Consider the following 14,693-nt stretch of genomic DNA (forward strand, 5'->3'; position numbering starts at 1 on the left):
GCTTAGGGTTAGTGTTAGTTGGTCTAGGCACGTACCATGTAACTGTGACATCCTGGGTTAGAATCTGTCCCAGAACCTTTGTCGCATGTCATCCTCCTCTCTCTCCTAATCTTTCCTGTATCTCCACTGTAAAACTACCATAATAAAGGCAAAAAAGCCCCCAAAAAATAACATTATGCTCCTTAGACCACTGAGCCACCAGGACATCCACAATTTGCCATTTATTCTAGCAAACCCTGGAATCGCAATGTCATTGTGGTGGAGGGGTTTGTGAACCTCAGTGACCCTGAGAGCTATATTGTGAGAAGCCTTGAGAGTCAGTATTGGCTCTGAAACCAAAACTCATTGATAGAGTGGTCTCTCTCCTGTTCAGGAGTTGTCCATAGTGAGAGCGCCAGGCAGGTTTGGGGAAACTCATGAGTACCCAGGTAGCTGCACAGTTGACATTTGTCTCAGTGGATGAGAGGGTCACCTCAATGCATTTACGAGTTGTGGAAAGGAAAACTTTGCACATATACATGTCACAGCAGTTCGTAGTACTCAGCCTTCTTGGAAATGGGATGCTGGAGAAAGTTCCACCTACCACCTTCATAATCATATTGGGAGACTTAAACACTCATCTTGGCAATGACTGGTAAACCTTGAGGGGCATGATTAGGAGGAATGGCCTCCCTGATCTAAACTTGAGCAGTATGTTGTTTTTGGCTAACTGTCGATTGTGCATAACAAACACCATGTTCACATGGTGTGGTGAGGTAGGCTTATGGTAAGTTCTGTACATTGGCAAGGTTGTGGAAAGTTGTTACCTTAACTTTTTATTTAGAGGCACAGTTTTGCTGTTTCTATACTGCATGAGTGGATGTACATCTCATCAATTGATTATATACACTGTAAAAACTCTTAATTAGAATTGAATTAGATGTATTTGTCACTTTCAACTTACAATTGGTAGTTATCGAGTTGTGACAAAATTATGAATTGAAAGATCATCTTACCAAGCATTCACTAAACTGATTATATATTAGCTTATTCAGAAACATTGTTATCTTATTAGCAGTAGTCGATTTGTAAAAAAAAATCAGGGGGGATGGTGGGGTCTTATGGGGACAAACAATTTGATAGTGGCGAAGACAGCACAGAGGGTGGGGGACCAGCTGTTTACCATTCTGTTTATATTGTAACAGCACAAAGATAATTCTACACTCAAAGACATGCATGTTACGGATGTTAGGTATCAGATACTCCTGCCATTGCCCTTAACCAAGGCACTGGCCTCAGAATTGGAGTTGGTCCCTGGGCACTGCATTGTGGCTGCCCACTGTTCCTAAGTAGTTAGGATGGGTCAAAGACAGAGGACAACTTAAAGTAACTCAATGTTTTTGATCTACGCTATTATAGGATGCTTCACATCGATGAATCCTGTAATGTACTGTACATATCACTATACAGTTGTTAACCCATGAATGTTAAATTGATAAAAATTAAAGATTTTATAACGTAGCCTACCTCTGTATGTTTGAATGGAATTCTTTTATATACTTATTATAATTTGATGGAAGGCAGTAGTGAAGCCATGGGTGGTGCAGTGTCTGGTCTGGATTTGGGGTTTGGTTGGTGTGGCTGCTCTTTTCTGTCTCCCTGACTCTGACTCCCTCAATCTCTTGTTGCTATGATACTGATAGAATGGACATTAACTTTAAAAGGTGATCGTACAAAATATCATCCATAATATTTATTATACAATGGTCTGGCTGAATACTTTATTCTGATTGGCTGGAGGGGTGTTGGTCATTTCAGATAACCACATGGCTCTGACATAGGTCCTTATCACAAGGATGCCAGTTAGGAGATGGGCATCACTTTTATGGCATCAACAACATCTTTAGCAAAACCAGGGACACTTATTTTAGCTTTATTAATTTGTACACATTGAGTCACCTGAACTCTGCTGGTCTGTCTCTAATCTGTGACTCCTGCCTCCGTTTGGCTCTGTTAAACAGATCAGTGCATGTATTCAGAAGTTACAGGACTGATGGCTGTCTATAGGAGACTTTTAAAATGACTATATTCAGTTTAACTCACAGATAATATATGATATACTGCACCACTGCAAATTATTTAGCTAAAGCTAATATTTAGTTACAGTTAATCAAACAACAATAGATAGCTACATATTCCTTCACTCTCCTTGCCCTGCTAGGTAGCAATAGTTACACTAGGCTATAGTAATTTCAGTTACAACGATGGCTCATATGAAAATGACAATATTTCCGTCATTTACTAGTTAAATTCACCTGAACATGTTGCTTTATCACTCACACTGGGCTGAAAATAAGACAGAATGTCTAGATGATTGTTTCTCGACAGTTTCACAACACAACCTGTCAGCTCCGCGGCTCAAATTGAACGGTCTGTACCTGTCATTTGATTGTGTGTTTGTTAACGTGGCCCAGCTTCCCGGTTGGGTGGAGTTTTCCGTTTTTAAGCACTGTGATTGGCCTGAAGGTCCAAACACCGCCCAGCCGGCAAACTATGGTGTTAAAACGAAATGAACCAGTTGTTTAAACGCTCTGTTGATTTTTTCAGAACTGGAACGTGCATTCCTTCGTCAAATTCACTCTCGGAACGCTGTTCTGATGCTTTTTTCCTCTGTGAAAAGATTCGGGGCTAGTCAAAAAATATTCCCGACCAGTCCACAGTTAGAGCGGCCCAATGTCCCGATGGCCAGTCCATCCCTGAATGCAGGTGCGTGTGCCCCCCGCCCTCGGATTTGCTGAAAACTCCAGATGCGCTATATTCCCTAAAATGATTAAATATCAATAATAAATGGCTTTCACATTTCTTGATTAGGCTAAATGATATCTTAGTGCCATGAAGAGGGATGAAATGGGGGATAGCAGTTTTACAAAGGGGATGGTTTTTGACAATTGTTATTTCAAGGGGGATGGCATCCCCTCGCATCTCCCCTCAAATCGACTACTGCTTATTAGCATACTTCCCAGCACGCATTGCATTTGACTTAATCAAATGCAGAAACCCTTCTTTGTTCAGATGTATGTATGTTAGGTGAGCCATAGGTCTATTTCTAGTAAAAAAAAAAATAAGCTAATCATGATGTAAAGGAATGACTCCATTGCACCAAAAGAGTAGGTTTTTAGTTTTTGCGTTTACAGTGGAAATGAATCCGTCGTTTGTCCCTGCTCCAGCGCTCACCTGGCGCTGCCAAAGCGCTCAGCACCAGCAGTCCTGCCTCGCATTGCGGTGTTGCTGTAAATCCTACACGTGCTTTCTGTTTTGGTTGCTGAAGTTGAGAAGAGTGGTGGAAGAAAAGCAAAGAAAGAAATGAGTGTACCGTTGGAGAGAGGTTCGAGCGTCGGCTCAGAAGGAATCTTTGTAAATCATGTGCGTTGGCAGGTTTTAGATTTCAGGCATTCAATATCTTAATGATTTTGTGAATGCTGTATTTTGCACAAAGGATATTACCTTGCGAGGCAGCTGGATTCCCGAGATCACGATCACACGAGAATCCGTCTTGCCAGGCTTCAAGTTATGCGTTTGTGGCCGAACTACAGTGGTGCGGACCAATCAGCGTCCTATGAGGGCAGCTACAGCTGTGGTTTAGGTGAGATGATAGCGAGAAGCGACTGTTCGTTCACAACAATGGCGGCTCCTAAAGAGGCTTGTTTGCTACCTTCTTTGAATCAAATATTTTTTTGGTATTCGTAAGAGTGCCCTTTATGCGCAAATTTTCCTTACAAAGACGGCAAGAATCGTCTACAGACATGCTAACTACATACATTGTTGTTGTCTTTCCTCTTCGGCGCTGTCCTACTACGTCATATGGTTCGTTGATCTGATTGGTTGAAGTTAGCCCGTGATAGACGGTGATAGACAGATGGTTCATCCAATCACCTGTCAAGTATTTTTTGAAAGTGCCTGCCCTTTTCCAAACAGTTTCCAAGGACGACTTCCCAGATGGTTCTGTGTAACAAACCATCTGGCGCGTCAGGTTACAAAGGATATATGCTGACCGGAAATGTTTTTTTTTCTGAATGTTCTACCTCACAGTTCTTAAGTTGTACTACCTTGCATTTGTTTTTTTAGTAGGCACTTAACAGTAGACCTCATTTTCATGTTCTCTTCTGATTGAAAATAAAAAAAAGCCTCCAAATAACATTGGTATCTTCAGCTTTCATTCAAAAGGTAATTTTTAAGCCTGACAAAAATTACTTTGTTTATATTGTGATATACACTCACCGAGCACTTTATTAGGAACACCTGTACACCTGCTTATTCATGCAATTATCCATTCAGACAATCATGTGGTAGCAGTGCAATGCATAAGATCATGCAGATACAGGTCAGCAGCTTCAGTTCATGTTCACATCAAACATCAGAATGGGGAAAAATGTGATCTCAGTGACTTTGACCGTGGCATGGTTGTTGGTGCCAGACGGGCTGCTTTGAGTATTTCTGAAACTGCTGATCTCCTGGGATTTTCATGCACAGCAGTCTCTAGAGTTTACACAGAATGGTGCGAAAAACAAAAAACATCCAGTGAGCAGCAGTTCTGCGGATTGAAACACCTTGTTGATGAGAGAGGGCAGAATGGCCAGACTGGTTGGAGCTGACAGAAAGGCTTCAGTAACTCAGATAACCTCTTTACAACTGTGGAGAGCAGAACAGCATCTCTGAATGCACAACACGTCAAATCTTGAGGCGGATGTCACTTTGGTAGCCGGTTGACATTGAGCTGAAAGCTGATACCTACCCAGTATTAGTATGGTGTTCCTAATAAAGTGCTCGGTGAGTGTATATCAATATCGACTGATAAAAAAAATGTTATATCGTGAGATTTTTGCCATATCGCCCAGCCCTACATACAATACATAGAATCCTTTTGTGACACACATGAACAACTCACAGTAAAAACCTCCTCAACCAGTGAATAACTCTGGAAAGTCCTGGATTGAACTACTAAACACTCATTCAGTCAGCAGGACTGGATATTTGTTGTCTTAACTTTGACCTTATTATTCAGTACTATTGCAGTTACTATTTCAAGGAGCTAATGAATAGTACACTCGTAGCCACATCAGCACATGTAGAGGAATCTAGATCTAGAAGCTTGCCCTGCTGCAATCAGAAAAACTGGGTTTTCATTTCAGGCCTCAAGGCAATAAAAACTAGAAAAACATAAAGGGCCATTGGTTGTGGTTTCATACATTCAGATTTGTATTTGTGTGTGCACATGCATGGTGTGAGCATACACTGACAGTTACTCTGTTCTTGTCTATTTTCAATGGCAGTAGCAGCTTTCTTATCCTTATTCCTTTAATTTGAAGCTTTGCTGTCTTACCAAATGCACCAGTGGAACTGTAAGCCTCTCTGGGCAAAGTGGGAGGATTCTGCCAACCAATACGTTTGGCCCGTAGCCTCTCTCTTCTGTAGTTCAAAAGTTAGGAGAGTGCCAGATAAGCAGAAGGGAAGGGAAGACATGATTTTCTTTTCAGCCAGCATCAGGCTGGGTGGCATTAAGCACAACGGTTGAGACTGACATGCGACAGCCAGTCTTGAAGACTCCTGTGACATACAGTATTGATTTCTTTCTTTCCAGGGACCATGGAAAGTTTTCATTTTTCTCAAGTGGATTATTATAAACTTTTTGTCCCGCACCAAAGGGGGGACTATGGATCGGTCTCCGTCCGTTAGTTAGTTAGTTGGTTCGTTCGTTAGTCACACTGTGACATTGACTTTGTGCCGCTAGGGGGTGGCATTGACAATGAATGGGGACTCAGTGGTAAAGCAGGTCATACAGTTAAAGTTATCATACAATGTGGGGGACAATGAATGGGGATTCAGTGGTAAAGCAATACAGTTAAAGTTATCATAGGTAACATAATAGTCTACACATGCTACACACTTGGAGACATCAGACTGGGTTGGTGTGTTGAAGTGAGAGTCAATGGAGAATTTTTGGGCAAACCTCTAACCACAAGACACTGTAGTTATTGTACAGTTGTTGGACTTGTACTGTTATTGCACTCATCACTGCACTACCACTGTGACTTAGTGTTGACTACTTATATCATATTACCACTTACCTACTGTGCAATACCATATATCACTTATCATTTAGCATTTATATTATTCATAATACTCACGCTCCTGGTGTTGTATGTTATATTGTATTATAAATTGTATTGTAGTGTACATTGTGTAATGTACGGATTGTAATCCTACATTTTTTCTGGTTTCCCTGTCCAGGCAGATCAGGCACTGTGCCTAGGGCCCCCACCAATCAGAAAAATATGCTTAAACATTTTTGGAAGACGGTATCTCTGTATGAAAAAGTGTGCCCATAAGGAATAGATTTGACAGGGCTTGATTTAATCGGTGATGGAGTAGACCGTACCACTCACCAGTGGTGGAAGAAGTACTGAGATCTTTTACTTAAGTAAAAGTAGCAAAACAACAATGTAAAGATACTCCATTACAAGTAAAAGTCCTGCATTCAAAATCTTACTTAAGTAAAAGTACATAAGTATTGGCAGCAAAATGTACTTAGAGTATCAAAGTAAACATACTCATTATGCAAACTGTCCCCATTTAGAGAGTTATATTTTTCATAAATTATTGGAATATTAATACTGATTTATTGACATACATGTATATGTAAGCAGCATTTTAAAGTTGTCAACGTGAAGCTAATCTTAACAATTTACAGTAGCTATACTTTTGGGTAGTCTAATCTATAACAATGCTATTTTATAGTTATTGTATAAAGATGATCAAATGTTTTAAATATAAAATATTGATCTGAAAAGTAACTAGTAACCATAGCTGTGAAATAAATGTAATGGAGTAAAAATACAATATTTCCCTCTAAAATGTAGTGGAGTATAAGTACAAAGTTGCATAAAATGGAAATACTCAAGTAAAGTACAAGTACCTCAAAATTGTACTTAAGTACAGTACTTGAGTATATGTACTTAGTTACTTTCCACCACTGCCACTCATACACTAGTGTGAGTCAAACTGCAGCCAAAAACAAAGCTGCATAGATCTAGTGAAGACCTGCCACTCCTGCACACAACATAAATTTATACTTGTTTTACATGATTAAAATCATTCCATTGACGTTCCATTCCTGCAAAGGCCTTCATCAGATTGTAAAACATATAATGGCTTACATTCTGATGAAGGCCTTTGTGAGCCAAAACGACAATGGAATGATTTTAATTAGAACATGTAGAACAAGCAGGCTAAATACATTTATATAGTGAGCAGCGTGGCACCTCATCACTAGATCTGATTGAGCAGACCAGTCAACCAAGCCATGGCCTGTAAAACTGTTAATCATAATAAAACTATTCATGGCAATGAAACGGCAAGATGTCTAAACAACACTACTGGTCAGGTGTAGATAAGAGAGAGAAAAAAGAAAAAAAAGAGGATATGTAAGCGCAAATTAAAGGTATGTTATAGTGCCAAGTAGGAATACAATGGATGTAAAAAGTTATATAGTCTTCTTAAATCATGACTGTCAACAACAAAGCTTCATTGCAACAAAGCTTCATTGCAGTTCCTCTTTCCCACCTGTTTCGCTGTTTGTCAACCCGTTACACATCTAACTAGTTTGGTTGTCATTTATTGCCTGAACAGGAGTCACTAGTTTTTCTCGAACACACTTCTTTAAGGCCTGGGAGCTATCTCAGCTCTTGATATTATTTCAGAGGGATCAGAGTCATCTTTCTCTGTCAGCAGAGAGCTTGCATCAAAATCAATTCAACAGGGTCTGTACAGAGTCTGGAAAGTTTGGAAAATGCTTGATTTTATATGTTTTCCTTTCAAGGTTAGAAATGTGCTTGAATGCTGAACACAGATTTTATGTTGTGGAATAATTACTATGTCATATTTTGTTAACATTTGCTTACCAGTCCTTTCCTCATCTCTGAAATGGAACTTCCATTATTCTAGTTCAGAAGGCTGAGGCTGAGGTTGTTACAGTAATGTTAGTACCTATTATAAAAGTACTAGATAACACCATGGAAATTGTACCGGCAAGTAGAGTCAGGTTTGATAACTCAATATTACAGTGATTTTACTCTCTAGATACTTGAATCCTTGGTGCAATAGGATGTTTAGGCAGCTTGTCTCTAAAATCAGATTGCTTTTAGAGACAAGTAGATTGCAGACCACTTTGATTTGAATTTCAAGCAAATTGAATCAAATCCAAATTAAATGATATGCTTTGTGGTACAGATAGAGAATGAAAGAGGAAGTGAAAAAAGAGTGGATGAAGCAAAGAGAGAGAAAGGAAAGAGATGGGTACAGTACATAGCAACAGAGACAGCAAGCAAATCCTATAATCCCATTCAAGATCCTCTAGCACTGTTGTTTGGGAGAGTTAATGATGAGCCATTCCAACACAGCCAGTTTGAAGAAGCACTAACAAATCAACACACACACACACACACACACACACACACACACACACACACACACACACACACACACACACACACACACCAGAAGTGGGGCTCTCAGAAGCCAGCGTGATGTTTTGATTCCATAGATGGTACTGCATGTGCTTAAAGCAGCTCTCATGAATAAGTAAGCAATCAAATACAAAAAAGCATCCAATTTTTTCCCTGGTACTTTCCCTCATTTATAGAGTTCTCCACTTTGTAATTGCAGGAATTGTGTGATTTGATAAAGCAGCTCCATGTTGTCATCTTCACAAAAGCAGGCTTGTTGTTTGACCTCAATCATGTCTGTTGCATGCTCGCAGACACACACACACACACACACACACACACATACATACAAAGCAAAGCAAAGCAAGGGCACATATGTCTTAGTCAAGTATCATCCCTTTTATCAGGTAAGGTAGATAGAGTAGCTGAGAGCTATGTGATCAGATAACTGTTTGCATTCTGTCAGCTTCGGTTTGTTTCAAAGCCATTTTGTGATTGAGGACTGAAGAGATTGTTTTGAACTCCCAGATGTCCCAGAGAATGCCTCAGTAATGCCTATTTAATTACACACACACACACACACCTGTGAATACACACACACACACACACACACACCTGTGAATACACACACCCTATGTTACACAACAGCAGAAACACTGACAGTTGTGTCTTTCACCGAACAGTGAACACATACACATTCTCATGTTACACATTTTGACACTCACTCCACATTACCACACACACCACACACACACCCGCACAGAACAGACGGCGATGGTGAGTCATTCCCTCGAGGTTTGGTGACCTTTTATTTTTCCTGGCTTCATCCTATCGTCTTCGCTGCCTCACATGCCGCTTGCAATCAAATGTGGTGAGACAGGAAGCTATTTCTGTTTGTCTGTCTGTGTCTTTTGCCATATTCACCTAAGACTAGCATTATATTGGGACCCAATGTAGTCAGTGAATTACTCCTCAACCTCTGTGTTTTTCGATGTTGAGACTGCTGGAATCACGCAGGTGATGGTGGCATAAGTTTGATCTCCCCATCCACCTTGGTTGAGCAAATCTTAATATATGATGAAATAAAAAGACTTAATTAAACGGATTAAGTTTGGCGCTTGATGACAGCTAGTAGGTAATGAATTTGTGCTCAGGTGAAGTCCAACAGTCATCGAGAAGAAAAATGGAGCAACCCTGCCAAACAATGCCCGAAGAAAGAGCATGCGGAGAGCTCTCAGCCAGACAGTCACTGGAGAGAACACCAAACGACAACACAAAGTAGTGAAACAACCCTCGGAGAAAGAGAACATGATAGAAGAGCTGTTCCAGAAATTCACGGACTAAATCAAAAACAATCTGGACAGTTTCCGAAAGGAGTTTATGCCCAAATAAAACCAATTCTTGTTTGGATGAACCCGCCATCGGCAGCCAAATGGAGAACGATGGCAACTCAAAAATTTGAAATACCAATAAGTACACTCTTAACTGTGAAGAGTATTGATGCAAGGAGGATAGAAAATATTTGTATAAATACCACAATAAACATGGGCAAAGATGATTAAAATATAAACTATTCAAAAAGAAATTATCTACTTGCAAGAAATTGCAATGGACAGGGAATTTAAACCAAACATGATTGATGATACATTTAGAGTATGAGTTAATAAAGGACTGATCAGATATCACCAGTTGATCACAGATAAGATAGATTAATTTGAGAGTATATCAAAAATATAACCTCCAAAAGTCCCAATTTTACTTAGAAGTCCAACGCTATCTTACTAAAGCAATAGGACTGAATAGAATTATTAAAGATATGCATCCCTTAATTAGATATATAGCAAAACACCTGATGACCTCTGGGGTGAATGTGTCAAGTGCGATCCCTGTGGCATACTGAGCGTTTTGAACGGCGTTTGTACTGTATACAACGACTGAGATATAACTACAATGGATGTGCATGGCTATTTAAAGTTATGATGTTGCTATAGTGCCATCTATGGACGAAATGGGCCCATAGGTGTTGAACATGTGTACCAAATTTGGTTGAGATAGGACACGCCTTCATGAGTTATGGCATTTTTTGTATATTAGGCCCCGCTTACAAATTTTGAAAGCCAGTTGTAGCAAAACGGCATGGAATATCCAAAAAACTGCTCGATGGTTTTTGTGCAAGACAGTCCAGACATGCTGGGAGCCAAATTTGGTGAAGATTGGATCTGTGGATAGAAGACGGCCAACCATACAAATATATGACATTCCTGTCCCGTACTCAACCAATTTTGAATCAAAATATATAAAGAGATGGACAATAATTTTGAATGCCCACTCCCGCTACTTCCAGAACATATTGTCCTTATGAAAACCCCTTATACACAAGTCCAAAAATCCAACAATTACCTTTTTTCCGAATTTTGTGAATAGTAGCACTTACAGATAACAAGGAATTGTCTTAAACCAATGCAACCGCACATAAGCAAATGGAAAGAAAGGATTAATTAAATTTCTAACATAACTCATAGAATTAGAAACCAAAGGACCCTAATTGATTGATGAGAGAAAAAAAAACAAAAAAGGTATTATTTTATGAAGTGGCATACTTCTGGGGGGGTGTATGGCCGTGTGTATTCCTGTATGTGGGGGAGGGAGGGAATTTCTTAGGGTCTTTTGTGTCTAATTATTTTTTCACATATACCTACTTTTACTTGCTTGTTTTTCTCAGCATTTTTTTTTTATTAATGTGTGACCTACTATTTCAAATTAATAATAAAAACAACCTGTTTTGTGAAACCCATTCGTATGGGATAATGAAATTCACTGATGGTTTCTGCCAAAAATACATTCAAAACCTTCCCCTATAGATTCCACTACTGCCTCCATTTTTTGCCTCATGACAGATGGAATATAGAAATTGTGGCTCTAGAATACAAATAAATCAAGCCAATATGGCTGAAATTACAAGAATAATATTTGTTCAAATCACCCCCTTAACCATAACAGTACAACAGTCCAACAACTGTACAACAACTACAGTGTCTTGTGGTTAGAGGTTTGCCCAAAAATTCTCCATTGACTCTCACTTCAACACATCAACCCAGTCTGTCTCCAAGTGTGTAGCGTGTGTAGACTATTATGTTACCTATGATAACTTTAACTGTATTGCTTTACCACTGAGTCCCCATTCATTGTCCCCCACATTATATGATAACTTTAACTGTATGACCTGCTTTACCACTGAGTCCCCATTCATTGTCCCCCACATTGTATAATAACTTTAACTGTATGACCTGCTTTACCACTGAGTCCCCATTCATTGTCAATGCCGCCCTCTAGTGGCACAAAGTCAACGTTACAGTGTGACTAACGAACGAACGAACGAACAGAGACCGATCTATAGTCCCCCTTTTGGTGGGGGACAATAATGTCAGAGCGGCCTGATACGTCAATCACTATGTGATTGGTTAGGGGGAAATAGGGTGTGCATTGCATTGCCATATAGGAGAACTGATTTACACATACTGTCACTGTGGCCTATTTGTAACTGACGAACCCTCAAAAAAGCTAAAAAGTTTTTAGTTTGAGGAATACAAAGGAAATATTTGTCTGCATACTAATTTCCTTGTCTGCATTTTTACAATACAGCCAAACTGGACAGAGACTGATAGCATGTTTATCATGACAAAACATGCACACACGCACAGCTTTCATGCTTCAGTTCTTTCGGCAGTGTTATTACCATGGACAGATAACACAGACCCAAAAACAAAAAGCCCTCTATTGTTTCAACCCTGGATCTCCTTCCCTTGACCCCCCCCCCTTTCCTCCTCCTCCTTTTTTACAATTACAATTACAATTTCCCATTTGGCAGACGCTTTTATCCAAAGCGACGTACATATGATTTTTTCCTCCTTTCCTATCCTTCCTCCTCTCTCTCTCTGTCTCTGTCTATCATCATTGGCTGTTGCTCACCCTCTCTCTCCTGGCCTGGTTTTCTCAGGTCAGGCTGCTGATGTCAGACCACTCCATTTGAGCCAGAGAGAGTGGCTGAGAGAGAGAGGGAGAGTGATCCACAGAGGGACTGAGGGATTGTTTAATTAGAAAGGGTCAGCCTTTCACATGCGGGCCGATATCGTAGGTCTGCGAAAAAGCTGTTTTTTCCTTTACGTGCTCCATGGCCATGAGCCATAATTGGAGCATGTGTGCGTGTGTATGTATGTGTGTCTGTGTGTGTGTGTGTCTGTGTGTGTGTGTGTGTCTTTGGGGCAGACCAGGTAATGAGGCAATTCTGTATCTTGTTGTCGCTAAACCCATGGCTCATTTAAAAGAAGCTTCAGATATTATAGACTTATGAAAGAAAAGCGATGAATTTGAATTCTGTGGCTTCAGGTCAACCTTGTTGAGGCTTAAAATGTGCTATAGTGGTGGTTTGTCAGTGCAGGAAAGGGTGTAACTCTCAGGCATCAGCTAAAGCCTCAGAGAAGTGTGGGAGAGTGAGACCAAATGTAAGAGCAAGTGTGTTCAACAGTGTTTTATCCAAAGTAAAGCTCATCTTCATGACACAGTAAAACCTGACAAGAAAAAGCTCAGTGGAGGACTCACTTCTTTCACAAAACATTGGTCCATAGCCATAGGATGGACAGTGTGACACAAAGATTAACCTTGCCAACCTACTGCGTTACTTCAGCTATAGCAAAACCCCTGACAACATTAAAAAAAATCCAATCCACTGCCTCTTGGTTATTATGGCTTAAATAACACATTTCCATTAGGGCAGCGGTTCTCAACGTGGGGTCCGTGGACCAACAGGGGTCCTTGAGGGGGTTCCAGGGGGTCCACAGACAATTGATGAATTGTTAAACTTTACTTTATTTGCCACGGTCAAAGAGGTCATTGAGATCAAATTTTTTCCCCATTCTGATGCTTGATGTGAACATTAACTAAAGCTGCTGACCTGTATTTGCATGATCTTATGCATTGCACTGCTGGCACATGATTGTCTGAATGGATAATTGCATGAATAAGCAGGTGTACAGGTGTTCCTAATAAAGTGCTCGGTGAGTGTATATATATATATATATATACATAATATATTTTTATTTTTAGATGTTGCTTCAATATTTCCTCTACTGTAGAATACGTTGAAAAACCATTACCAAAACCACTGTTGATTTTCCATTAATTTTCAATGTCAGAGGTCGAGGTATGCTACCCAACCCGAGCCCAATGGGACCAGAGGCTATATGTCAGGTATTGAATGGCACCTGTTCTAACACTTGTACGAGTCCACCTCACAAACAAAGTATGAGAAATTTAAGATAAGAATAGGAAAATGTTCTTCCATGAGGCCCAATGTTTTACGCTCCTCGCTTTCTCCTGAAGCTCTATGCCATACATACTGGGAACACACACAGTCCCCCTCCCTCTGCTGAGTGCTGCGGAAGCTCCAGCAAGTGGATGTAAGAATTCCTTATATCCTAGTCTTATAGCAGTCAGGATGGTGAAGTTGTTCCAGACAGGACAATGGATTAGTAAAATGGTCTTTGAACATATTCTCTATCAGAAATAAAGTTTACTTACTTTCCTTATTGCTCCCTCTCTGTCCCTCTCCTTTCCGCTCTCCAAGCCAATGGTGCTGAAAGAGGCACAGTCCCAAAATAGTTTTCTTACTATTTTATTTTCTGTTTTACAAAGGATAAAGGAAAAATCATGTCTTTTATAAATATTGTATCTGCCGTTTCTGACCAGGAAAATGAAAAATGCCTTGTATTTCCGTTTTTCATTTGTGGAATTTTGAAATGAAAATCAAATTAAAATCCATTAGTTTTTCATTTTTTAATATTTCTTTCTGAGAAGAAAGAAATATGAGTTGCTTGTTACAGCGCCACCATCTGGCCAATGTGTGTGGGCTGCCTTGCCTGAGTAGTGGGGGGCCATAGGTGCCCACCTGCCAAATGTGGTTGCTGTAGGACTTACGTTTCTGAGCTGCAGACACTTTTAGGGGAGAAAAAGAAAGAAAGAAAGAAAGAAAGAAATAATTCCAGCAAAAACAACAGGGTTCCAGCACTACGTGCTTGGACCCCTAAGTATTGAGGATAATTCATAAAAAAAACCCAAAACATTCTTTTAAGCGTTTCCAGGCATGCTCAATCACTGAGCTGGTACCACCAATAGATAAAATGATATGCAAGTGATGTGCAGCAATGCCTCATGGGT

At 40.0% G+C, this 14,693-nt stretch overlaps 1 protein-coding gene across 2 annotated transcripts in view; it reads left to right on the top strand.

Moving 5' to 3' along the window:
- Nucleotides 1-14,693, top strand: part of slc36a4 (solute carrier family 36 member 4) — a 134,277-nt gene that overhangs the window by 94,781 nt on the left and 24,803 nt on the right. The window lies entirely within an intron of this gene.

This window comes from Centroberyx affinis, unplaced genomic scaffold, assembly GCF_046629955.1.
Source record: "Centroberyx affinis isolate AG114_WGS23_722 - 3 ecotype Tasmania unplaced genomic scaffold, CSIRO-AGI_Caff_v1 ptg000739l_1, whole genome shotgun sequence".
Lineage (NCBI taxonomy): Eukaryota > Metazoa > Chordata > Actinopteri > Beryciformes > Berycidae > Centroberyx > Centroberyx affinis.